Source organism: Heptranchias perlo, chromosome 30 (assembly GCF_035084215.1).
Source record: "Heptranchias perlo isolate sHepPer1 chromosome 30, sHepPer1.hap1, whole genome shotgun sequence".
Lineage (NCBI taxonomy): Eukaryota > Metazoa > Chordata > Chondrichthyes > Hexanchiformes > Hexanchidae > Heptranchias > Heptranchias perlo.
The window spans coordinates 16,215,414-16,243,204 of record NC_090354.1 but is presented as its reverse complement, the minus strand read 5'-3'; the positions used below and the strand labels follow the sequence as shown (position 1 = coordinate 16,243,204).

The following is a 27,791-nucleotide window of genomic DNA, read 5'->3' as shown; positions in this document are numbered from 1 at the left end:
GGAGGCTTCCTCCTTCGTCAGGTGAACGATGTGAAAATGAAATCCTCGAAATGAAATCGCATTTATAATTCACAGAACAATGCTTGGTGAGTACAGACAGTTTTTTCAACTGCCCGTTGCCAAGGCAATCAGTGTGCAGACAGACAGGTGTTACCTGCCAGGTCTCACAGAATATACAAATCACCAAAAAAAAACAACAACAAACAAAAAAAACAGAGATAGAGAGGTAGAAACATAGAAAAGACAGCAACTGACCCGTTATATTAAAAACAGATAACATTTGTTCGCTGGTGGGGTAACGTGTAGCGTGACATGAACCCAAGATCCCGGTTGAGGCCGTCCTCATGGGTGCGGAACTTGGCTATCAATTTCTGCTCGACGATTTTGCGTTGTCGTGTGTCTCGAAGGCCGCCTTGGAGTACGCTTACCCGAAGGTCGGTGGATGACTGTCCATGACTGCTGAAGTGTTCCCCGACTGGGAGGGAACCCTCCTGTTTGGCGATTGTTGCGCGGTGTCCGTTCATCCGTTGTCGCAGCGTCTGCATGGTCTCGCCAATGTACCATGCTCTGGGGCATCCTTTCCTGCAACGTATGAGGTAGACAACGTTGGCCGAGTCACAGGAGTATGAACCATGTACCTGGTGGGTGGTGTCCTCTCGTGTGATGGTGGTATCTGTGTCGATGATCTGGCATGTCTTGCAGAGGTTACCGTGGCAGGGTTGTGTGGTGTCGTGGACGCTGTTCTCTTGAAAGCTCTTGAAACAAAGACATGGCCCCACCATGTCTGGATCAGTTACCTCTTTCAATGGCCTTGAATGTCAACCCCCTGCTATTGGTTTTGCATTAAAACAGAGACATGTCTGAAGCAGTCATTCTCCCACCTTCCATGTGTGTGTTGTGGATTCGTCTGGTGACCTCTCACCTATCCTTCCATCTTAGGATTTCAGTCAATGGCCAAAGTTTTTCCATACTCAGGGAAAAGGTGAATTTCTTTAGGGTTTTTCTGCGAGTTTTGGGGGATCTGTGAATTTTGAGAATCTTACAGTCCTATCATTATATTTACAGATGTAAAGAATCTTACCACACCAGGTTATAGTCCAACAAATTGTTGGACTATAACCTGGTGTTGTAAGATTCTTTACATTTGTCAACCCCAGTCCATCACCGGCATCTCCACATCATGGCTACTATATTTACAGGATATGACACACTCCCAGTAGTGATCTCATAGACTTCGGAAAGCGATAGAATAAGCATTCTTTCAGACTGTGGCTTAAGCTGTAATCTACAGAACAGGTTTACTAATAATACTCTCTGAGATATACCACTGCTACCCATGAACTTTGACCAAGAACAAAAGAAGTAAGTGTCTTTTACAATTACAAATGGCTGAACAATGTCCATGGGATTTAAAACACAAAGTTGGTTTGCTGGCCAGGGTTATAGCTCTTGTCCCTTTTGAAGTTAAAACTCAGATAAGGGAAAACAGTAGGAGTCTTCCAAAGTGGAAACAATTTTATCAACTTAATACAAGGGATTCCTTAACTTCCTTCAAATGTGAGACAATCAACCATTTACATTCATTACTTTAATTTGATAGGTCCTGAAAATCTGTGGCCCTTCCAGTATATTCCTGCTGTAACTGCGCAGAAGAAGTCCGCAGAAGGGTTGCAAATTAGGCCGAGGTGCGATTATGCTGGGCCCCAGCTTAATGTGGGAGTTTCCTCTATGGCCTATTGGGAACGGAGCCTCTGCCCGTCCCAAAGGTGGCCATCAAAGCAGGAAGGGGTGGGGCCAAGGACAGGCTCTCTCCACATCATTAGCTCCTGATTTCTTGGCCTTCATAGGGACCCAGCGTAGGGTTGGCAGAGATACGCCTGATGAGACTAGCGGACTAGCTGACCAACTGGTGGAGGTGAAGCCCATAAAAAAGAAAAAACATCTGTAGTTTTAGATTCATTTTACAAAGGGAGCCATGGGGAGCAAATGTAGCTTTTTTTCCAGGGGTGAGGGACCAACATGTTTACTGATATAGCAAGCTCCACCGAACTTTTCAATACGTTGCCAATGGTGGGAAAAGATTTTAGAATAAAGGCTGCAGTCTGTGGTACTTGATTTCTACTTGCTTTGGAATTTAAACATATTTGCAAAGGAATAATGTGGTTGATTTTAACCTTACCCAACCGGCAGATGCCAGATTCCATGCACTTTTTGGAGATCAGGGAGTTCTCCCTGTGTTATGCCAACAGTCGTTCCTCAGTCAACACCACCAAAACAAATACATTGGACATTCATCTCATTTCTTGTTTGTGTATCTTGCTCTATGCAAATTGGCTGGCCCCTTTGCCCACATAACAACAGTGAGCGCACTTCAGTAAATAATTAATTGGATCTGAAGAACTTTGAGGCATTGTGAGGGCATAAATTGCTATGTGACACATCCAAATTCTTTCCTTCTTAACATTGTTGTATGTCATATTCAATAACAAATAAATGACCTCAGTGTAAGTTTGAATGTTTCATTTCAGCAGATTTATTCGACTCACTGCTGATGACTCAATGGCTGGTCTTCGTGATCTTTCCCAAGGCCAGCAGGGAAAAGTTGGCAAGTGCAATCTAGATTAGAACATACATTGTGTAAACATGTCTGAACTTCTTTTTAAATTCCCATCTGCGACATTAATCAAAGGCTCTGCAAGATAATAATTATCCTTATTTTACAAAACCATAATGGGCATTTTTCAAAAAGAGAAATCAGAGGTCTATCTTGGAAATCGTGGCAAACTTAAGGCCCCATTAGTCCAGGTGATAGCAGTACAGTTACAATTGGGGGTAATTTTAACTTTCAGCAATGGTGTAAAACAGGCAATGTCGAATTAACCATCCATTATACACCACGCCCAATTATCCCTTCCATTGACTCTAACGAGTGGCCAATTCAATATCGTCTGTTTTACAGCATCGCACAAAGTCAAAATTACCCTAATTTTGTGATAACAGTGCTTATCACTTCTATGGATTTTTTAGGTAAATTGGAGGCAGCTCACTGATTCTGTTAAGGTTAAGCTGAAGGTGGTTTCAACACCATTCCCATTGAGTAATTAAATTACTTTGGGGTGGGGGAATTCAGAACTGGCTGGAGCCTTTTCTTGACTCGTTTTGTCTTGAGCCAGGTAAAACTCACTTTTCCTGCATCGGAAATGAGATTGTATTCGGTTTATTGCTTTTTTAAAAAATCCAGCCCAAATTTGCTAGCCAGGGTCTGATGTTTCCACTTACACTCGCAACTGGTGGGAAGCTTGATTTTAGGCACAAAATGCCTGATTTCTATTGGCGATGAATTTAAATGAAGGGGATAGACTGACCAACAAGAAAATAGCCGGACAGATAAAAAGAGGTATTTTTCAGTGCAGTTGGAGTTTGCCCCTGCTCAGCAGGAAATAGTAACCACAGTCATTGATGTGTGAACCATAGAATTCAATGGGAGTGAAAAGATTGTTTCTTTACTGTATAAAATAGTTTTAAGTGCTTGACTATATGTTGAGATTTTCATATGATTGCCAGTAATGTTATAATTAGGTTACAATTTAAAAAGTAGAAAACAAATTGGTTTATGAACAATTCCATGAATAAAGGGCAATCCTTTATTTCAAATATATTTCCCCCTGCCCTTGTACACATGTAGCTATTGTTTTTTTGCTCATTCGTCCTTTTATTTTTGTAAGCTGTGCGAAGCAAGGAGGTTTTACTGCCTTACTTTAAGACTAGTCTCGCGGCGGACACAGAGGAATTCATCAGGAGAATGAGGCTCCGGGAATTCTACCACAAACCCCAAGATTTCAGCAGCGAACCCAATGAGACAATCGACGATCCGGAACAGCAGACAGAGGGATCCGCGGTACAGCAACCGAAGAGGAAAGAGTCAAACGGGACTCCTCCGGAGGGTCGCTGCCCTCAGCTGGACATGTATGCTCAAGCTGTCAGGAAATGCGTCAATGCCAGATTCATCAGCCGCACTCAGAAGACAGTCCAGAATGTCACCCGAGCACAACGCAATGCCATCAACGCTCTCAAGACCAACCGCAACATCGTCATCAAACCAGCGGACAAAGGAGGAGCCATAGTCATACAGAACAGAACAGACTATTGCAAAGAAGCATACCGACAACTGGACAACCAGGAACACTACAGACGGTTACCCGCAGATCCGACCAAAGAACACACCCACCAGCTCAACAAACTGATCAAGACCTTCGATCCAGACCTTCAAAGCATCCTACGCACTCTCATCCCACGTAATCCCCGCGTGGGAGACTTCTACTGCCTCCCAAAGATACACAAAGCCAACACACCCGGACGTCCCATCGTATCAGGCAACGGAACCCTGTGTGAGAACCTCTCTGGATACATCGAGGGCATCCTGAAACCCATCGTACAGGGAACCCCCAGCTTCTGTCGCGACACTACAGACTTCCTACAAAAACTCAGTACCCACGGACCAGTTGAACCAGGAACACTTCTCACCACGATGGACGTCTCGGCACTATACACCAGTATCCCCCACGATGACGGCATCGCTGCGACAGCATCAATACTCAACACCAACAACAGCCAATCTCCGGAAGCCATCCTACAACTCATCCGCTTCATCCTGGATCACAATGTCTTCACCTTCGATAACCAGTTCTTTACCCAAACACACGGAACAGCCATGGGGACCAAATTCGCACCCCAATACGCCAACATTTTCATGCACAAGTTCGAGCAGGACTTCTTCACTGCACAAGACCTCCAACCAACACTATACACCAGATACATCGACGACATTTTCTTTCTATGGACCCACGGCAAGGAATCACTAAAGAGACTACACAATAACATCAACAAGTTCCATCCCACCATCAAGCTTACCATGGACTACTCCTCAGAATCAGTTTCTTTCTTGGACACACGAATCTCCATCAAAGACGGGCACCTCAGCACCTCACTCTACCGCAAGCCCACGGACAACCTCACGATGCTCCACTTTTCCAGCTTCCACCCTAACCACGTCAAAGAGGCCATCCCCTATGGACAGGCCCTGCGAATACACAGGGTCTGCTCAGACGAGGAGGAACGCGATGGACACCTACAGACGCTGAAAGACGCCCTAGTAAGAACGGGATATGACGCTCGACTCATCGATCGACAGTTCCGACGGGCCACAGCAAAAAATCGCATAGACCTCCTCAGGAGACTAACACGGGACGCAACCAACAGAGTACCCTTTGTCGTCCAGTACTTCCCCGGAGCGGAGAAACTACGCCATGTTCTCCGCAGCCTTCAACATGTCATCAATGAGGACAAACACCTCGCTATGGCCATCCCCACACCTCCACTACTCGCCTTTAAACAGCCACCCAACCTCAAACAGACCATCGTTCGCAGCAAATTACCTAGCTTTCAAGAGAACAGCGTCCACGACGCCACACAACCCTGCCACGGTAACCTCTGCAAGACATGCCAGATCATCGACACAGATACCACCATCACACGAGAGGACACCACCCACCAGGTGCATGGTTCATACTCCTGTGACTCGGCCAACGTTGTCTACCTCATACGTTGCAGGAAAGGATGCCCCAGAGCATGGTACATTGGCGAGACCATGCAGACGCTGCGACAACGGATGAACGGACACCGCGCAACAATCGCCAAACAGGAGGGTTCCCTCCCAGTCGGGGAACACTTCAGCAGTCATGGACATTCATCCACTGACCTTCGGGTAAGCGTACTCCAAGGCGGCCTTCGAGACACACGACAACGCAAAATCGTCGAGCAGAAATTGATAGCCAAGTTCCGCACCCATGAGGACGGCCTCAACCGGGATCTTGGGTTCATGTCACGCTACACGTTACCCCACCAGCGAACAAATGTTATCTGTTTTTAATATAATGGGTCATTTGCTGGCTTTCTCTGCCTTCCGGATGTTTCTGCCTCTCTCTGTTTTTTTTCTCTGTTTTTTTTCCCTGTTTGTTTTTTTGTTGAATGTGTATCCGGGGGTTCTGCAGGTGACACCTCTCTGTCTGAACACGGTGATTGCCTTGGCAACGGGCAGTTGCAGGGGCAGTCTGTAAACACATGTATTGTTCTATATGTATAAATGCGTAGGCTTCAAGGAGCTCCTGAACATTTACCTGAGGAAGGAGGAAGTCTCCGAAAGCTTGTGAATTTAAAATAAAATTGCTGGACTATAACTTGGTGTTGTAAAATTGTTTACAATTACTTTAAGACGGCAGAGCAGCCTAAGCTTTAAGTTCCTTGATCCTCCTTCTGTGCCCAAGCCAAACTTGGAATTGAAACCAGATGTAGGTTTTGGCTGCAGCACAGATGTGAGTTTCAAATTTGGAGCAGGACCTGCTGAGTGGCTCTTGGGAGCTTCTTACAAGAAAGAAGGAAATCCAGATACTGGGAAATAAAATCCAGATGTTCTCTCTCTCTCTCACTTCCCTTGGTGTGGTGCCTAGTTCCACTTCACTGGCTGCTACAGATAAGAAAATCACTTTCTTATGAGGAATAGTTTATAATTTCCAAATAATGTATTTATTTCAGTTTTATGAATTTGTCATTTGCTTATAACTGTGGGAAATGCCACACTATGATTGGTTAGTGAGGTCACTTCAGATATTATTTGAGGTGATGCTATTATCCATTGAAAATTTTCTTTGATAAAGCATTTTGCACATTTGGAAATGTTCAGGTAAAATTGAAATCAATAACAAAGATTTAAGATTTAAGCTCCAAGGACAGTTTCAAGATAGGTGAATGGTCTCCAACTCTGCTTTAAGTCAGTGTAATAAACTTTGTGTTTACTTTTATGTTGTTTCTGTTTTTACTGCAATTATATAATCTGATTTCTTCCATTTGTTCATCCCCTCAATAGTAGCTACCTAGCTGCATACACCCATCTTCAGGATGGATGGTTTACAAACTCCACCCTGACAACCAAAACAAACAGCATTCTGTTCAGTCAAAATAAAGTGAGACAAGAGCCTAAAGCATTCATTTATTTCCCCATAAAGGCCCCCTACTTTGGCTAACTGAGTACTCTGGCTGTATTGTGCAGTTTAAATCGTTTTCCCATGTACAACCCCTCACTGGGTCAGAATTCTTCTTCCTCCTGTCCTTCAACTTTGTTGAATTAATGACTACTCAGGGAAGTAGATAAATGGAACTGTAAACTTGTCATAGGCCTAATCAGTAAAATGTAGAAATGGGTTGTTCCTCTACTGCAGCAACTAAATGCACATTCAAAAGTTTAATGAACCGAACTTTAGGGTTGCCCTGGATTTTTTTTTAAATTCATTCATGGGATGTGGGCGTCGCTGGCGGGGCCGGCATTTATTGCCCATCACTAATTGCCCTTGAGAAGGTGGTGGTGAGCCGCCTTCTTGAACCGCTGCAGTCCGTGTGGTGAAGGTTCCCCCACAGTACTGTAAGGTAGGGAGTTCCAGGATTTTGACCAAGCGACAATGAAAGAACGGCAATATATTTACAAGTCAGGATGATGTGTGACTTGGACGGGAACGTGCAGGTGGTGTTGTTCCCATGTGCTTGCTGCCCTTGTCCTTCTAGGTGGTAGAGGTCGTGGGTTTGGGAGGTGCTGTCGAAGAAGCCTTGGCGAGTTGCTGCAGTGCATCCTGTGGATGGTACACACTGCAGCCACGGTGACCCAGTAGTGGAGGAAGTGAATGTTTAAGGGCTGCCAATCGAGTGGGCTGCTTTGCCCTGGATGGTGTCGAGCTTCTTGAGTGTTGTTGGAGCTGCACTCGTCCAGGTAAGTTTGCTTCCATACAATAAGTGTATTGCCTAATCTTTCAATGTGTGTTAACTATCAGTAAAAGCTACTGGCAGGTTTTATCACTTGTCTGTTGGCATGAGTTTTGGCAATCATCATTGCTGGCAGGGGTAGAATGGTGTACTTTGAGGCATGGCAGTAGAATACTGACCCATTCGTGGTTTTGCATTTTTTTTACAGTTAGTACAGAAGAGGCCCGACTGGAGGTTGCATTCAACTCTACTGCACTCTGCCAAGTTTTTTTTTTTTTAAACCACACCTCCCTGCAGAGCCCTGTAAATGAAGATCACCAACCTTCCCTTCCCAAAAAAATATTTAATACCATAGAGAAGCTGAATGAATAAATATGTATTGGTGACACTACTTATTACAGAGTTGCCACTACCTTTAATGTCTTTGCAACTGGTGGTGAATGTTTGATTGATCTGTGTATAATTAGTACAGCACTTCCTGTCAGAGGTTAAGTGATTTATGGTAATCCCTGTTTAACACAAACATCTCAACACCATAAGGTGTGATGTAATGTGGTGCATGACTGGAAGATAGTTCAGGTGAAATGGTCAGAAACTGAACACTGACAGAAAGGAAATGATGCATCCATCTCAGGCTAATTCCTCACTAATAATCTCTTTGGAAAATGGGAGGTCCATAACCTCATCAAGTGCCTTCTTTGAGACAAAAGGGTATTTTAGTTACAAACTAATTCAATCTGAATTAAAGTAGAAAGCAGCAGCAACAGGATGTGGATAAAAGTCATGGATGAATTCTTGTGGGAGATTGCAGGATGCCGTCTTGTAATCTGTTGTGCATGTGTTTTACTGTGTGCAGGGAGGAGGACTGTGGTACCTGGGGCAGGGTTACAATGAGCACTGTTAGGTAACAGATACAGAAGGTGGGTTGGAATGTTAACAGCAAACCCCCACCAATCCATTCAGACACACGCACAGTCTTTCAGTTGACTGATAACCCAGATTACTGTATTACAACTGCCATTAAAGTTATTAAATGAACCTTTTAAAAGTGCAACAGTGTTTTTGGACTGACTGTAGATTATGAGGTGGATATTTTGACTGTTAATAATTTTACCATCCAATTACTGCCAAGTGGAATATTTCAGGTGAGGTGTTAAAGGCCTTTCAGCTGTGTTAATGCCACTCTGCATACACAGACCGATTTAACACAGCAATAAATGATGATGGCTAGTGAACTAAAACATTAACCATGGGGTGTGCAGTGGACGTGGTCTACATGGACTTCAGCAAAGCCTTTGACAAGGTACCGCATGGTAGGTTGTTACATAAGGTTAAATCTCATGGGATCCAAGGTGAGGTAGCCAATTGGATACAAAATTGGTTTGACGACAGAAGACAGAGGGTGGTTGTAGAGGGTTGTTTTTCAAACTGGATGCCTGTGTCCAGCGGTGTGCCTCAGGGATCGGTGCTGGGTCCGCTGTTATTTGTTATTTATATTAATGATTTGGATGAGAATTTAGGAGGCATGGTTAGCAAGTTTGCAGATGACACCAAGATTGGTGGCATTGTGGACAGTGAAGAAGGTTATTTAGGATTGCAACGGGATCTTGATAAATTGGGCCAGTGGGCCGATGAATGGCAGATGGAGTTTAATTTAGATAAATGTGAGGTGATGCATTTTGGTAGATCGAATCAGGCCAGGACCTACTCCGTTAATGGTAGGGCGTTGGGGAGAGTTATAGAACAAAGAGATCTAGGAGTACAGGTTCATAGCTCCTTGAAAGTGGAGTCACAGGTGGATAGGGTGGTGAAGAAGGCATTCGGCATGCTTGGTTTCATTGGTCAGAACATTGAATGCAGGAGTTGGGATGTCTTGTTGAAGTTGTACAGGGCATTGGTGAGGCCACACTTGGAGTACTGTGTACAGTTCTGGTCACCCTATTATAGAAAGGATGTTATTAAACTAGAAAGAGTGCAGAAAAGATTTACTAGGATGCTACCGGGACTTGATGGTTTGACTTATAGGGAGAGGTTAGACAGACTGGGACTTTTTTCCCTGGAGAGTAGGAGGTTAAGGGGTGATCTTATAGAAGTCTATAAAATAATGAGGGGCATAGATAAGGTAGATAGTCAAAATCTTTTCCCAAAGGTAGGGGAGTCTATAACGAGGGGGCATAGATTTAAGGTGAGAGGGGAGAGATACAAAAGGGTCCAGAGGGGCAATTTTTTCACTCAAAGGGTGGTGAGTGTCTGGAACGAGCTGCCAGAGGCAGTAGTAGAGGCGGGTACAATTTTGTCTTTTAAAAAGCATTTGGACAGTTACATGGGTAAGATGGGTATAGAGGGATATGGGCCAAGTGCAGGAAATTGGGACTAGCTTAGTGGTATAAACTGGGCGACATGGACATATTGGGCCAAAGGGCCTGTTTCCATGTTGTAACTTCTATGATTCTATGATTCTACTGAGATGGATCTAATTAACTAAGTCATTGCATATTTCATTAGTTCAAAACTTTCAAACTACCAGTGCTACTACTAACAGTTACACCAAATATCAACGACCACAAACAGATTTAAGACAAAATATATATTTCTTACTCTAGTCAATGTAACTAATGTATATTTCTTCAGGGTATAAAGTGGAGCAAAAAAGTAGATGTGAGTAAATGGCTGTGTAAACAAAAACAGACTAAAAAGTCCATTTCTACCATGACTCTGTCCTGCTACAATCATGGAAGGGTTGAGCAAGAAATATAAAAATAGGTTACAAGAGCTTCTACAAGCATGTAAAAAGGAAAAGAGTAGCGAAAGTAAACGTGGGTCCCTTAGAGTCAGAGACAGGAGAAATTATAATGGGGAATAAGGAAATGGCAGAGAAGTTAAACAAAATATTTTGTACCTGTCTTCACAGTAGAAGACACAAAAAACATATCGGAAATAGTGGGGAACCAAGGGTCTAATGAGAGGGAGGAGTTTAAAGCAATTAAGAATTGTAAAGAAAAAGTACTGGAGAAATTAATGGACCTAAAAGCCGACAAATCCCCTGGACTTGATGGCCTACATCCTAGGGTTTTAAAAGAGGTGGCTGCAGAGATAGTGGATGCATTGGTTTTGATCTTCCAGAATTCCCTAGATTCTAGAATGGTCCCCGTGGATTGGAAGGTAGTAAATGTAACCCCATTATTCAAGAAAGGAAGGAGAGAGAACACAGGGAACTATAGGCCAGTTAGCCTGATATCAGTAGTATGGAAAATGCTAGAATCTATTATTAAGGACGGAGTAACAGGGCACTTAGAAAATGATAATATGATTAGGCAGAGTCAACACGGCTATATGAAAGGGAAATCATATTTGGCAAATCTGTTAGAGTTTTTTGAGGGTGTAACTAGGAAGGTAGATAAGAGGGAACCAGTGGATGTAATATATTTGGATTTTCAAAAAGCATTCAATAAGGTGCCACACAAGAGGTTATTACACAAGATTAGGGCTCATGGGATTAAGGGTAATATATTAGCATGGATTGAGGATTGGCTAAAGGACAGGAAACAGAGTGTAGGAATAAAAAGGTCATTTTCGGGTTAGCAGGTTGTAGCTAGTGCAGTGCTTGAGCCTCAGGTGTTTACAATGTATATCAATGACTTAGATGAGGGGACCCAGCGTAATGTATCCAAGTTTGCTGACGATACAAAGCTAGTTGGGAAAGTAAGCTGTGAGGAGGATGCAAAGAGGCTGCAAAGCGACATAGACAGGTTAAGTGAGTGGGCGAGAAGGTGGCAGATGGAGTATAACGTGGGGAAATATGAAATTATCCACTTTGGTAAGAAGAATAGAAAAGCAGAATATTTTTTAAAAGGTGAGAGACTAAGAAATGTTGGTATTCAGAGGGATTTGGGTGTCCTTGTACACGAATCACAGAATGTTAACATGCAGGTACAGCAAGCAATTAGGAAGTCAAATGGTATGTTGGCCTTTATTGCAAAGGGGTTGGAGTATAAGAGTGAGGAGGTCTTGCTGCAATTATATAGGGCTCTGGTGAGACCACACCTGGAGTACTGTATACGGTTTGGTCTCCTTTCCTAAGGAAGGATACACTTGCCTTATAGGGGTGCAATGAAGGTTCACTAGATTGATTCCTGGGATGAGAAGGTTGTCCTATGAGGAGAGATTGAGTAAAATGGGCCTATACTTTCTGGAATTTGGAAGAATGAGAGGTGATCTCGTTGAAACGTATAAAATTCTTAGAGGGCTTGACAGGATAGATGCAGAGAGGCTGTTTTCCCTGGCTAGAGAGTCTAGAACAAGAGGTCATAGTCTCAAAGAAAGGGGTCAGCCATTTAGGACTGAGATGAGGAAAAATTTCTTCACTCAGAGGGTTGTAAAGCTTTGGAATTCTCTACCCCAGACGGCTGTGGATGCTCAGTCATTGAGTATATTCAAGACTGAGACCGATAGATTTTTGGACACTAAGGGAATCAAGGGATATGGGAATCGGGCAGGAAAGTGGAGTTGAGGTCGAATATCAGCTATGATTTTATTGAATGGTTCGAATGGCCTACTCCAGCTCCTATTTCTTATGTTCTTATGTTCTTATGAAAGGTAATTACAAAAAAAAGGGAAAAGGTCTCTTGTTAAGGTCTGGTAATAGCTTGTTAAAAGCCAGTGGAGAGCAGAATTGCACAGGCAGAATATAAAAGTAAAGTGAGTCCAGAACTCCCACTCAGACCTGACGTTAGTCAATGGAAGGAAGGCCAAGATTTGGAAATTTTACTGACAGAATTCATTAGTGCAGCAGAGTTTTGAACTGCACAACAGGGATTCAGCAGCCATGTATTTATCTAAACTGCTGCTGCATAAATATGACATCAATCCCATGGAGCTTGGTGACACTGTAGTCAAATATATAACAATATACTAAAGTGCCCTGTAGTAAGTTCTTAAAAACTAATGTAATTCTGCCATCCAAAACATTAGCTCATTGTCTTCTCCTATGGCAATAAACTTTCAGTGCAAATACAGAGGAAAATAGCCTTCTGGAGATCAGAAACATAGAAAATGCTGGAAATACACAGTGGATCAGGTCAGCATCTGTAAAAAGTTCTAACAGATTGTTAAATCCAAAACATTAACTTGTCTTTTCTCAATACAGATGATGCTGACTGATCTACTATGTATTTCTAGCATTTTCTGTTTCTCAGTTTGTCTTCAGGTCTGACAGCTGAGCAAGTGATGATTTTCTTCCACTACAATTGAGATAGCATTTTTTCCTCTCCAATCTGCGACAATGCTGAGGTCCCAGCATTTGACCCATCCGGGAGGTGAGATATCCGGGAGGTGAGATAGTGCCCTTGGGCGCTACAATTTTATCCTAATGCAAAGACCTAAAAGGCCAGTTGCACAAATGCCAGCACATAAGTGGTTTTCATATAACGCACAGCTTGCAATGAAGGGACCAAGAGCAGTCAGTCTTCAATTGTCAAGGATCATTGTATTGTCACCAGTGTAACAGTGTATTCTAATTGGCTTTTGTGTGATGGGCTATTTAACAACTTATTTTCTGCTATTGTTTTCATTGGTTGGAAGTTTATAGTCCCCTTGAGAAAGCTATACATCACATTCTCCTGGAGAGTAGTTTGAACATTCCTCTGCCATATTGAAAAGCTCTTTCTTGCAATCTTAAAAGATTTTTCCATAGTAATTATGAGTGCATGTAAAGCTTCTTTGGTTTTCATTTTGTTACAAAAAAAGGGCGTCTGCACTCTTGTGTTTGCTTAACAACATATTTTCCTATCATGGCTCAGCAAAGGATTACTTCTGCCTTGGCATTATTTTGTATTGTTTATTAATTGAAAAACTAAGATTGTTGGAGTCCACCAAGGTGGCAGGATTTCCTGTTACCAAATGCAGTTTCAATACAATACTTCTGAAATGAAGAATGGTTTTACTGCCATGAGCTGAAAGATTCTGCTCATAGTCACAGAAAAGGTAATTAATTGGAACAATTTGTCACCTTCTGAAGAGAGCTGGACTGATAGCTTTTATGAACATACGAAAACAAAGGGCAGGAAAAGACCAGCTGGTCCATCAAGCCTGTCACGTACTGTCATGGTATAACTTATGCACACCATGACCCCCATCTGCACCCCCCCCCAATCCCCTACCAGCCATCCACACAATCTCCTGGGAGAGGGGGCGAGGGGGGAAAACAGAAACAAAAAACCTAGGCCAAATTAGGAGAGTCAAAAACTTCTGGAAAGTTCCTCTCTGACCCCCCCAAAGGCAATCAAACATGCTCCAGGAGACCAGTGACTGGGCGACACATCCCCCAATACGCCGCCTACCTTGTAAACGTAGCGATGTCGGTCACTGTTAGGAATTTGTCCAGCTACCTTTTGAACATTAGCAGCAAATACACACTCACAACATGAGCCAGCAACTTATTCCATAGGTCAACAACTCTCTGTGAAAAGAAATACCTCTTGATATCTAACCTTGTTCTATGCTTACATAACTTATACTCATGTCCCCTAGTATAAGAATGCAACCAATTTCTTATCCAACCCCAAATCTGCCCACTAATCCCATAGGACTTCATCTTATTAAGTAGCCTATTGCGCAGCACTTTGTGAAAAGTTTTCTGGGCTACCCACATCAACCAACTTAGTAAGTTTCTCAAGCAAGTCAACCAGATTGGTGACCTTTTTTTCCAGAAGTCATGTTGAAATTCTCTAATAACTCTTTCTCTGTCAAAGTGGTCATACATTGTATCAGATCCCTTCCAGCAACCGAAGTCAAGATAATATGAAAGGAGATTAAGGGTTATAGAGATAGTAATAGCACTGCTTGATCTTCTTTCAGAGGTGGCATGGGAGTGACCTTAGCTGCCTTATAATATGAATTCAAGGGAATGGTGGGAGGGAGAGGGGAAGTCCATAATCATTTATGCACACTGGATGGAGTGGACATGACAGGGCAAAAGGTCTTTTCTCACTCTGGATTTTATAGGTTCTCCCACAGGGTTCTCCCGATTTCCTACTGTAACTTCAATGGAAACCCTGCAAAAATGGCTTAAACAGGTCATTTTTGGTTATTCATGTGGTTTCTCCCAGGATTCCACTGATCTTCAGGTGTATGTTGTTATATGAAAGTTGTCATCTGGAAACCATTAATTATGTACAGGACCCTACTACAAAAAATATAACTTTCAATTAGAATATATTTATAAAAAAAATTATAAGCACCCCTTTAGTTGCTTTGTTACTTGTGTTTAATGAGGTATGGAACAAACCTTCCCAACATTGTATGTGCATGAGCTGTAAATGTATCTCTCTTTTGGTGCCAATTGTTATCAATGGAAATTGAGATAAAGTTATCACACAAGTAATTTTATAGCATGTATGTTATGTGTATGATGTTTTTCAGATTGCAGATATTTTACTAGAACGGAAAATCAAGTTTAGTCAGCTCAGTTCATTTTTATTTGTAGACAGGCTTCATACCAAAGCATTTCTCTTTGGTTCCCCCCCTCCATAAATACATTAGAAAATGAAATCAAAGTCCTCCTGTTCCTCCTCCTCCTCCTCCTCCTCCTCCTCTTCCTCCTCCTCCTCTTCCTCCTGTTCCTCCTCCTCCTCTTCCTCCTGCTCCTCCTCCTCCTCTTCCTCCTGCTCCTCCTCCTCCTCCTTTCCAGGGCAACTGCCAGACACTGCTCAGATTTTATGGGATCGATTTTAGTATGGCTGAGTGGCTGCTTTGGGGGCGGGGGGGCTCGTAAAATCGGGGAATCCCGGAGCAGGTCCAGAGCCCGGCTCCAAACCGCCCACTTCCAGGTTCCCCAGTGACGCATTCGGGTGTGCACGCAGCTCCCGCATGCAGAACTCCCACCGGCAATTAAAGCCAGCGGGATGACAATTTAAATACTTACTTACCTAGTTGAGGTACTTGACAGACCACATTGACAGGAGATTTTGGCAGGGGTGCAATTTTCATGGATCCTCAGCGTGTTTCCCGTGCTGTGGGAAACACTCCCTGTTGGAGCAGACGTGTTTCAGTCAGCAGCCAGTGGGAGATGCAAAGGATTTTTTGACAGTTGGGGGGAATATCTCATTTATTGCAGCAGGGCACTCTGTCACTTCAGACAAAGTTTTGGCTGCAACACCTTTGTCTTTCCACTCAAAATTATTAATTTATACCCTAAACTCTGCTGTGCAAACACATTTACCTACTTTGCAGACCCCCTCAAACTCACACCGTCAGGATGGGGGGGCGCCATGGCTGCATTCATCACTTCATCCGAAGACGAGCAACATCACCAGCCTCGCCAGGCACGCCGTCCACCTCTGCCACGTGGAGCTCCACAACACAGTGCTGCGCCACAGGCACCTGCACAAAATAGTCGTGCAACTACACATACACCCACTGTAGGGTGACCCAATGGGTGGCATCAATTGTGGGTGTTCATGGTGAACCTCATGAAAGGGACTTATTGCACAAGCCAGTCAAGAATAGCCAAGATGTAGCAGTAGTGGTGACAATATAATATTTAATGTGAGTTGAACCAAAATCAAATATAAATAAAAAACATGACAAACCGTCAAACACCCTTGTGCATCCCCTTTGTGCTCACAAAACCTTTGCCTTACGCTTCCTACTACTCATACATGATGCATCCCCTGTGGCTGCAGCAGAGGTAGTGGCAGGTTAAGTGAGGGTGACTGTGAAAGAGATGCATCAGAGGGTGAGTATGAGACAGATCCATGAGATTGTATGAGGATTGGGTTAAGTGGTAGTGGTGGGATGAGTACTGGGGAGGTGAGTAAGTGCAGGTAAGTTGAGGATGAGGTTTGAGTGGGTGTGAGGAGTGATGCGATAGAGTAGTGTTGGCAGTGTAGAAGGAGTTGTGGGGTGGGGGCGGCGATGTGGAAGATGGAGTGTAGGAGAATGAGTATGTGTGCTCACTTTGGCTGACTTAGTTAGGTCATTGAAGTGCTTCCTGCATTGTATCCAGGTGCAGAATATGTTGCTGGTGCTGCTGACCTCCTCTGCCACCTCGAGCTAGGCCTTCTTGGTGGCAGAGGCAGGCCACTTCCTCCCATCCGCCGGGTAGAAGATCTTTCTCCTCCTCCTCACCCCATCCAGTAAGACCTGGAGTGAAGCTTGATTAAACCTGGGAGCAGCCTTTCCCCTGTGTGGGTGCGCAGTCTGCCCACTGCATAGGTTTCCAATGCCCGGAAGCCAAGGTAAGTGGTTTCAATTTACTCACGATCACGTGGGGAACCCATGATTTTACTGGGCGGGTTACCCACGTGCCCAGTCGGCCCCCCGCTGCCAAATCGCCTCCCTGGTAATATCGGGGCCTATATCTCTGAGAGGCATTGTGATAATTTGCCAATAAAGATTTCATGCTTAAAATTATTCTTTTTTTAAGATCTCTAATGAGTTGATATCAAGTTACCTCCTAGTTGTGTATACCTTGAGCTTTCTATATTAACTGCAAATACATTTGAATTCTTTGAAGATTTACATTTTTGATAAAAATGGCTATTTGTACTTTCTGTAACCAATAAATTCTTTGGTTTTCTTCATTGCTGTTGGTTTTGAGCGTTCACACTCAACAAACAGGGCTACTTTCATTACCCAGACACTAGAGTCTATCGAGACAAAATAAAGTTCCTTTGTCAACCTATAGTTGACTAATACCATGTTTATGAATTGCCAATTTCCTATCCTCCTCTCCTAAATGAACTGACTCACCCTGATTTATGGTTCCTTTAGCACCAGCTGCCAATTGGCACCTCAACCAAGTGGTCAATCTTCATCTGAGCATAGACAGTGAGTATCGGCCTGTTATTTAACCATAGAGGACATCAGACTGAACCCAATCCTGCTTTTATCCAATGTCCACATATGTGTGCACTTTCTAGCAGAAATTACTGGATAACAATCAGGAACAGGAACAAACTTTCAGAATTGAAAAAGGAAATTATCTATTGCCAAAGGCCACCATGATTTTATAAAATGCATGTACATTCACCAAGTAAATGTACTTGCACAACACATGTAGTCAATAATACAATGTATTAAATAGTTATCTCATAGGTGTAGAATATAAAATTAATTTTGTGCTTATGAAATAAATATCATGGGAGCCATCATGATAACAGTGAGTTACAATAAACCATGAAGTGTTAGATACAGCAATAAAGCATAAAAAGAACCAATGAAGGGTTTGGAGGGATAAACACATTGGTATCACTTGCAAGCTGGTGAGTTGCTTTTGTTTTTCACCTTGGACAAAGATGAAAAGCAAGTTGGCATATGGAATTTATCGCCCTGCTGAAATTGACAGACCTTGGCCATGATCTTATTGAATGGCGGAGCAGGCTCGAGGGGCCGTTTGGCCTACTCCTGCTCCTATTTCTTATGTAATTAGAGCATTTTTAGCTGTTTCCTATATCTACAGGGAGCTGTCAGTTCTGACTGCTTACTAATGAAAGAAATTGTATTTATATAGGGTCTTTCATTCCCAAGTGCTTTTGAAGTGCAGTTACTTTTGTAAAGTAGGCAAATGCGGAAGTCAATTTGTTCACAGCAAGGTTCGACAAACATTAATTGAGATAAATGACCAGTTAATTTCCTTTTGGTGCTGGTTTAAGGATTAATGCTAGCCAGGACACTTGCCTGCTCTTCTTCAAATAGAGCTCTGAGATCTTTTACATCCATCTGAACAGATAGACGGGGCCTTGGTTTAATGAGCTGTCCGAAAAATGGCACCTCCGGCAATACAGCAGACACTCAGTATTGCACTGAAGTGTCAACTTAGATTATGGGGCTTGAACCCACAACCTTCTGACTCAGGTGAGAATGCTCCCAACTGACAAAAAGCCCAGAAATTGCTTATAAAAGAACAGTGAGTTCAATAGCACTCACCGTTGTTAGTGGCGAAATCGAGAACCAAGTTCTGTCATTTGCACATGCGCAATCAAATGCAGAAATCCAGAACTTGCACCTTCTGGTTCACCGGTGATATGACAGCTTGGCATTAAAGGGATATCACCGGCTGGAATCAATGGAATCAACAGACCAGTGCCAACTTGCTCTTCTGCCCAGCTGGAAAGTAACTTTTTTTTTTATTCGTTCATGGGATGTGGGCGTCACTGGCGAGGCCGGCATTTATTGCCCATCCCTAATTGCCCTTGAGAAAGTGGTAGTGAGCCGCCTTCTTGAACCGCTGCAGTCCGTGTGGTGAAGGTTCTCCCACAGTGCTGTTAGGAAGGGAGTTCCAGGATTTTGACCCAGCGACAATGAAGGAACGGTGATATATTTCCAAGTCGGGATGGTGTGTGACTTGGAGGGGAACGTGCAGGTGGTGTTGTTCCCATGTACCTGCTGCTCTTGTCCTTCTAGGTGGAGAGGTCGCGGGTCTGGGAGGTGCTGTCGAAGAAGCCTTGGCGAGTTGTTGCAGTGTATCCTGTGGATGGTACACACTGCAGCCACTGTGAGCCGGTGGTGAAGGGAGTGAATGTTTAGGGTGGTGGATGGTGTGCCAATCAAGCGGGCTGATTTGTCCTGGATGGTGTCGAGCTTCTTGAGTGTTGTTGGAGCTGCACTCATCCAGGCAAGTGGAGAGTATTCCATCACACTCCTGACTGGTGCCTTGTAGATGGTGGTAAACAGGTACACTTAAAAATATCAGGTCTAAATTAAGTTTTAACAGCGTGATAAGTCTTAATGACTGCCAAACAACCAAAAATTAACTTTTAAAAATGTGGAGTCTCATTACTCCTTATTTTAATAGATTTTGGTCATTAAAAAAAATTTCTAAATTAAAAATTTTTTTTTTACTTTTTCCTTCTGTCTCTTATTTAATTTGACTGTTTCTTATCCTTTCTTTTTCACTGTCTGTAACTGTTTTTACAAATGATTTTAGTGTTGTACCTTTCACTTCCTGGATTTTACGTTCCAGCCTGCAGAGACTGTCCGCAGCTTGTCAAAAATGCTGCAATCTGATTGGTCAGGGGGAGAGATCGATCCTTTCGCTTCTCCCATGGGTCCTAGCTTCACTGGCACTAACGCTGGGCTCTTCTCAGCTTCCTATTAGAGGAAGTGCCACAGTAAGTTGGTGGGTTAGTATAAATCTATAGTGCGCCGAACTTAGAACAATTCCTGAGCCATTAACTTACATCCAGAGACTCCAAAAGTAACAGGCCCATGTATGAGAACAGTTCTAACTCATTACAGCATCCAGTCTTGCTCATAGTAACCTATTTAATTAAATATTTAGATAATTCCATGGAATTAAACGTAATGAAAGTTCCTGTAATTAACTTACAAGAAGCCACAGATGGTGGCATGTATTTTGTTTCATCACAGCCTATAGAAAGTTTGTACAATATAAAAATAAAACAGGAGATGCCTAACAATGGAAACTTTGAGATTTTTAACTGACTGCTCTAAGTAATAAATTGCAACGGTTGTGTAACATTGGAAGGAGTTCCAGATAGAGATCTATGTATATAAATTGCACATAGCACCTCCATAACATGCAGAGCCTCAGGCTTTGTCTTGAATTCCATTCTGCAATCACAGTCTTGCTGTATTTGCACTAACTCTTGTTACCATTGCTCAATAAAAAAATGTGAATGAAAGACTGTAACAGTGTTATCGATGTGACATTGAATTAAAGAAATATCATTGCATTGCTGCATAAACCGATGGTGTCATCAGCTCTTAAGTGATTTTACACCTTGAGTCCCATGTAATATCATTAAACACAATGCTATTCATTTGCTGCTGTGCTCATCTTTAAGAAAAGTCCGTTCGTGCCATTTATAGCAGAGAATTCCTTTTACTCTCGTGGGACTCCCAGCTGATCAACTGACAGTTAATGGCCATCATCTGGGATAGCTCAGCTTTAAAGTTTGAATTTTTTTTTAATAATGAACAGAACGGCTGATTTAAGCCTAATCAAGGAAAAGGTTTAAATACAAAACTCCAAATCGATTGGCCAGTCACCATGAGTTTGTTCTGCATGTCTGTGAGCAGTAATTATCTACCAGAGCTGACTATTTAATTTGTAACTCTTCAGTATCTCTGTGGCTGTCAGTGTTCTCTCTACTCTTGCCAAAATAGATCAAGTCAGTTTGCAGCTGCTTTTCAAATAACTTACAATGGAATTTACTGTTTCTGATTTCTCTTATAGTACAGTAGCTTGTGAGGTTGGATATTTTTCTGTTAATATTAAAAAAGAGATGTTGATAGTATTGAAAATTAAAATCAAATTGATTCATAAAACAGCACTCTGTTTCTTTTTCAATTTTTTTTTATCATTCGTTCATAGGATGTGGGCGTCAGTGGCAAGTCCAGCATTTATTGTCCATCTCTAATTGCCCTTGAGAAGGTGGTGGTGAGCTGCCATCTTGAACCACTGCAGTCCGTGTGGTGAAGGTTCTCCCACAGTGCTGTTAGGTAGGGAGTTCCAGGATTTTGACCCAGTGACGATGAAGGAACGGCGATATATTTCCAAGTCGGGATGCTGTGTGACTTGGAGGGGAACATACAGGTGGTGTTGTTCCCATGTGCCTGCTGCCCTTGTCCTTCTAGGTGGTAGAGGTCACGGGTTTGGGAAGTGCTGTCGAAGAAGTCTTGGCGAGTTGCTGCAGTGCATCCTGTAGATGGTACACACTGCAGCCACAGTGTGCCGATGGTGAAGGGAGTGAATGTTTAGGCTGGTGGATTGGGGTGCCAATCAAGCGGGCTGCCTTGTCCTGGATGGTGTCGAGCATCCTAATGTTCCCAAATGTTCCCACATCTGTTGCCTGGCTATCAAAAAACTCTTAAACTCTAATTGCTCCACTGAATTCAGTTAGTGCTGAAATTCTTTTTAAAGTAGATCAGTGTTTTGAAGTGCTTATTACAGAGATAATGAGAGTTCATTTTTTTGTGTGTATTCTATGCATGGAATACCATGTAGATGTTAAGAGCTACAGAGGTGACTGTGCAAACGTAAGTACAGCGAACCCTAACAATAGCAATCCCCTTTGGCATTGCCTTCAGGTATCCTTTAAGGATGGATGGTTGGTTTCAGCACTAACTGAGTACTTTGTTATTAAGATTAATATGGAGTTGGTTCAGTCAGGTGGGCCTGGATTTAAATCTGTTACCTTAAGTGCAAAGTTGTGTATAATTGTGCTTGAACTAGTGCAAAAATGCTATATTAATGTGGACAGTGGGAACCACTGCAAAACCTGCAATTAATGTAACATGCATTAAATGATTCTCATCCACTAGATTATTTCGGAGTTTTACACTGAAGCTTTTAGAGCAGGTGGTTCCTCACTTTTCTGGGAACTTGAAAACACCCAGTGCAATAACAATTCCTTTTTAAAATTCATACCTTGTGATCAATTCTACTTTGAAAATAGGTAAAAGATGATAGTTTGCATTGAGCACGGCTGTGTGCAGGAGCTGTTTGGAATGGCTCAAGTACCAAGGACCTGGCAACCTTGGAGAGAGCCTTTTTTTGTGAAAAATGTAACCTAATTCAACTAATATCCTTCTTCAAAAAGATGTTTACTGTATCTGCTCAAATTAATTTGTAGTTCCTCTTTTTTTTTGCTTTAAGACACACCTTTTTCTAATGTGCCCTATTTCAATGACATACAAGCCACTGGATGGTTTTACGAGCTCTGAATGAAAGCACTGCAGTGACCCTTCAGTGTGTAGGTCAACTTGCATCAAACATTTTGCTGTTGCATAGAATAGGAAAACAAGGGAACATTCAGTGGAACATAAAACCAGCCTGCTTCAGTGTGGCTTTGACCATTTTTAGCCCACTTCCTGAATTCCCTGTGGTGGCTTTAAAACCTGTGGCTTATATTTTTCTCAAAAAGCAAGTAAAGTGATTGTTTTTCACTATAAATTATAACTTCTTAACAAAATTATTGAAGTAAACAGTCTTAAAATATGCATCTCCTGAGGATGTGATTGAATTAGCAATAAGATCAACTAATCCAACTGCAATAATAATCTTTTAATGCTTTTCAAGTATCTAATGAATCACTTACGCAGTATGAATGTAGCAAAGTTTAATGTGGCTGTGCAATGTTCAATATTTGTGCGAATGGTTTAACGCTAAATGAGTAAAGTCAGCTTTCACAAACAGGTCCCGCATGCACTGGTAACCTTGATAATGGAGCATCACAATCAGATTTTGGTTTTAGGGTGGGACCTAAATGTTAAGGAAGCAACTAAGGTGGCAATTTGTCAGTGAAAGAGTAAGCTCTGAGTAAGCAATTTGGAGAACTTGGCAGGAGGTCCAGGAGAAGTTGCACAATAGAAAGATGAGCACAAAGATAGAGGCATGAATGTTACTTAAAGTAGGAGCATGTCATATGTATGCATATGGGGGAAAACAGTTGGGGGTAACTTTCAACTATGGTAGGGGCATAAAACTGCTCGTATCGGACTGGGGGCATTAATTTCAATGGAAGGAATAATCAGGCGGGGCGTATAACAGTCAGTCCAATATTGCCAGTTTTACGCTCCCCAGTGAAGTTGAAAGGTACTCCCTAAATGTTGATGGTATGTGCAAGACGCTGTAATAAGAAAAATGTTATTACGGAAATAGCAAGGAAAGTAGCAGATGTGAAAGCAGCAGGTTATGCAAATTACATTATACATGGCCTGATGGAAAGACCGTGTGCTGCAGGAAGAAATTTTCATTTACTCTTAGCCTAAAACTTCTGCTTTTCCCTGGAGTGGAAACGAGGAATCCCAGGTGCAGTGCGGCCTGAAATTGGGGTGAACACATCTCCAGTGGGTGTCTACCCCTCCGCACCTTTTTCTATCCATGCCTCCATACATTTCAATACCAGTTTGGTTACATTGGGGTGGCGGGGGAGAGGGAGGGGGAGTTCCTGGTGTCCTCTGGAAATTCTGTCAGATATGCCAGCAATGTACGCATGACTGAACAGCGCATGGGACCCACTGTGTCGCATTCTAATGATAATCAATCCCAGAGGGATCAATTGCCATTTGATTCTGGACCTGCCATCCCACCGATCGCTGCTGCTCTTCTCCCCCCACCTCATTGCCACTGCTCCCCCCGATCGCCACCGTTCGCTCCCCCGGTCTCCGCTGCTTAACCCTCCATCGCAGCCGCACCTTCCTCCGATCGCCACCATTCCCCTCCCCCATCATCACCACATGCCCCCTCATCGCAGCCACTGCCCCTCTCTGCCCATCGCTACCTCCCGCTTGGTCACCTCTACCTCCCAACCCGATCGGCCCCCTTCCTGGTCGCCCCCTTCCTCACTTAACTTAGGGCCACTGCCAGCATCAGCCTGACCTTCAGTCTTGCTTCGCTGGCCAACTGGCTGTTGCTGTCTGCTGCTTGTTGGCTTGATGAAAATAAGGCCCAAGGCCCAATATTGGGTGCACCTCGGGCCTTACGTTTTCACCATATGCCAACAGGGAATGGTCCCTGCACCCACATATGCCCAGAAATAGGCTCGTCCGAATTACTAGGCCTTAATATCTTAAACTGATAAACAACAGAATTAATAAGGTACGCCTTCCTGGTCTGTATAGCTCAGGACCACAAAGGGTAGTTGATTGTTAGAACGTGTGAATGTAATCAAAACAAATGTAAAATCTAACGTCATTAGCTTAGTATCCCAAAATAGTTTATTATAATTCGTCACCTTAACTGACCTTGTTATGATTTGATCCATGTCCAGTTTATGAGTGCATTTCCTGTCCACATCCCTTTGCATCTTTATTGTTGGAAATACATTCCATCAATAATGTGTTCAAATGCCAAAGATACATTTTTTCATGGAAAAGAAATGCCTATGAATTCTACTAAATGAGCTGAGAAGAAAATGTACTTTGGATAGCATGGAACTGAGAGCTTGTGGCACAATTGTTTCCACACAGGCCCAACCTTGAAAGATTTATGTTGAGACAAGTCAAAATTTACCATTAGCTTCATACAGTTATCTTTTGCAATGTGCCTCTGAAAGTAATATTAAACATTCTAGTCTGGTTACTATCAGCTCCATGAAGAATAATCATTTTAATGTTAACCTTTGTCCCCAAACCCAGTTAGGGAGAACTTTGAAAGAAATCTCGGCAGAAAGATCTGAACCAATCGTGCAAATTGCAGTGACAATGCAAACATTTAACTCAGCAGGGCAGTGAATGAGTTAACAATGTCATCTCCACGACTGCAAATATTTGCTGTGGAATTCCATAACACATCTGTGATCGCTTTTTTGAGCTGTAAATCACAATCCCTGTCAAACAACAATTACTTCTGCTGTGGCCTTAACGAAAAAGAAATTAAGAATCATTCCTCAGCGTTTCAGTTCCGAAGGAATCATTTTTCTACTCGCAGTGCAAGCAGTTTCATCACTGAGAGCAAATGGGAATAAGGCTCTCAAAATCGCCTCACTGTTTATGATTCAGATTATTTCAGAACTTGGAAGGAGAGTTTTGCAGGGTTCTCCTGATCTCCCATCGCAATGTTGGCAGAAGATCAATGGAAATCCTTGAGAAACAGCATGAAAAGCCATTTTTAACCGTTTATGCTGTTTCCCCAATGGTACCACTGGACTCCCACTGGATGAATCCCTGCAGAAATTCCCGGTATTTAAAGAAACAATTGTGAGAAACAATTAAAAGTAACTGCAGAAAATGGCAGCTCTCACTAAAAAACCTGCTCAGGCTGCAATTTTGTGATCACCTGAACTTTAGGTCTAGACCTAATTTCATATGCATATTGATCACCAAGGCTGGATTGGGCCTTTTGCTGAGAGCTTGCAGTGGGGGTGAGCATAATATCTGACACATTAAAGGGATGCAGCTGCTTAAATGTAAATGGTCACATGCAGGGTCAAAAAGTTTTGGTTGTCTTTTCAATGGCTATAAAGAGCTCAATAATTTCTGACAATCTTTTGAAAGGCTTTGTGGAGTAAAAGAAATGACTGACAAAATCGAAAACAAATGTGGGAGCAGGAAATGGAACTATGGGGTAAATTGTCCAGACCCCATGCCACCAACAGGGCCATGTACGCAGAGGTGGCTTATCAGAAAATTGCAGGAGAACTGTTATGATTTTCTCTCTATTGAAATCAATGGATGTGATATCATAGGCAGTACATCAATAGTTTTCCAATAAGCCACCTGCTAGCAGCACCCGCTCTTGTAAAATTGACCCTATAATGTCAGGAACAGAGCAGCACAGTATCCAAACCCTCTGTTCGATGGATATCAAGGTTGAAATGCTGCTGCATGAGGTTGGCCTGAGGAGGGCTGTCCTGTTTGGAACTGTTGGGCATGCTCCTCAGAGAATAACAGTGCAGCATGCCTTGCAGGAGATGACAGCCAAAGTCAACACTTTGTGCATGGTCTGCAGTACCTGGGAGCAGATGCAGAAGCTGGCATTTGTACAGCCATGGAACAGGCAACCAAAACTTTAAAAAGACTACCCAACTGTGCCATTTATCAGGCAAATGCTGCAAAGTGTTGCTTGTCAACTAGTTCCAGATTTACTGCAGGGCACTCACAAAACCTTATTGCTCTTTTATTGTTTACTATGTTTGCCCATTTCCAGCAAAACTCACATTCAAATTGCAACTTACAATTGAAAGCCTTGCCGCACTCAAATCTTCAAAAGCCTTCACACAGAAAATCATTGTAACACAACCTAAACCCATGGCCACTTACACACAGGATGGGCTGCAGGTTGCGTACATGTCTATCATTGTGTATGTGCTCCTTCAACTTACAACATGACAAGATGGATAACAAGATGACATATAATACAAAGGAACAGAGCGAAATTGGTAGAGGGCTCAGAGATTACAAGCCTCTAGATTCCCATGGAGGAGCCTATCCTGGACAACCTTGAGTCGAGGAAGGTGAAAGGGCAAGAACCATTCAGCTCTTAAATCTGGTTCCCCTTTTCACTCATTCTCACAGAAGTATACACACAACCACACAAATATCACACAGCATTAGTATCTTGTAATGCAAGCTTTGTTGAAGATGTGTCTTGGAACCAGCTTTTCACCACTTGTCCCTTTTCTGTCATTGTAGGCCTAAAAGAGCAATTTTGTAGTGCCGACACTATCAGTAGCCCAAAATAAGACAGCATCACAGAAAAACTTGCAACCTTCTCTTCAGGTTTGCTAGAACCAAGACAGCTACACTCATCCCAGAGGATATAGTTAATAAGCATAAAGAGGTAGCGCCAGGTAAATCACAGTGCACAGACAAGGACAACCAAGTGGTGGTGGTCATGAAGTAGCAGGAACCTGCTCCAAGAATGATCTTTAGACTGCTATCTTGCCCTTTCACCTTCCTCGACTCAAGGTTGTCCAGGATGGGCTCCTCCATGGGAATCTAGAGGCTTGTAATCTCTGAGCCCTCTACCAATTTCGCTCTGTTCCTTTGTATTATATGTCATCTTGTTATCCAACTGGTCCCCTGCTTATACAGAGACTATGGAGTCAGTGCGTGGTAGAGGTACCAGGACATGCAGTGTGGCTGGCAGCATAATGGCAGGTGTGGATAGATCAGCTGTGGTGCCTGCTGATCTCCCTGGCATGCCTCCTTCCGTTTTGTACCACTTTAACCATGAAATACTGAATTTGGAATACTTTAAAACTAACCATCATCGTTAATTTTATTTTGACTTGTCAACCACCATAGGAGTCTACAACTTGCATTAAGATGCCTTGTTGCTCCCTGAGCTGCCTAGAAGTTTGTATTGGAAGAGTTCCTTTTTCACGTCTCCAATTTCTTTTAGCTATTCCTGCTCTGCTGAGATCTTGTAAATGCTTCAATTACAGGCATCTTTCCAGTGAATTAGCAGACAATATGGAGCAATTTTAAATTACTGTTATGGCAAAAAGAAAATATTCTCCAAAAATAAATTTTAAAAACAGATGAAAAAAATGCATAAAATGGCAAAAAAAATT

At 42.7% G+C, this 27,791-nt stretch overlaps 1 long non-coding RNA gene across 1 annotated transcript in view; it reads left to right on the top strand.

Moving 5' to 3' along the window:
• The window catches only part of LOC137300155 (uncharacterized), an 85,725-nt gene extending 81,373 nt beyond the window's left edge, over positions 1 to 4,352 (top strand). Inside the window, exon 3 of the long non-coding RNA XR_010958035.1 lies at positions 3,726 to 4,352. This is a non-coding gene — a long non-coding RNA (uncharacterized lncRNA). The remainder of the gene's footprint in view (positions 1 to 3,725) is intronic.
• Positions 4,353 to 27,791: the final 23,439 nt, after the last annotated feature.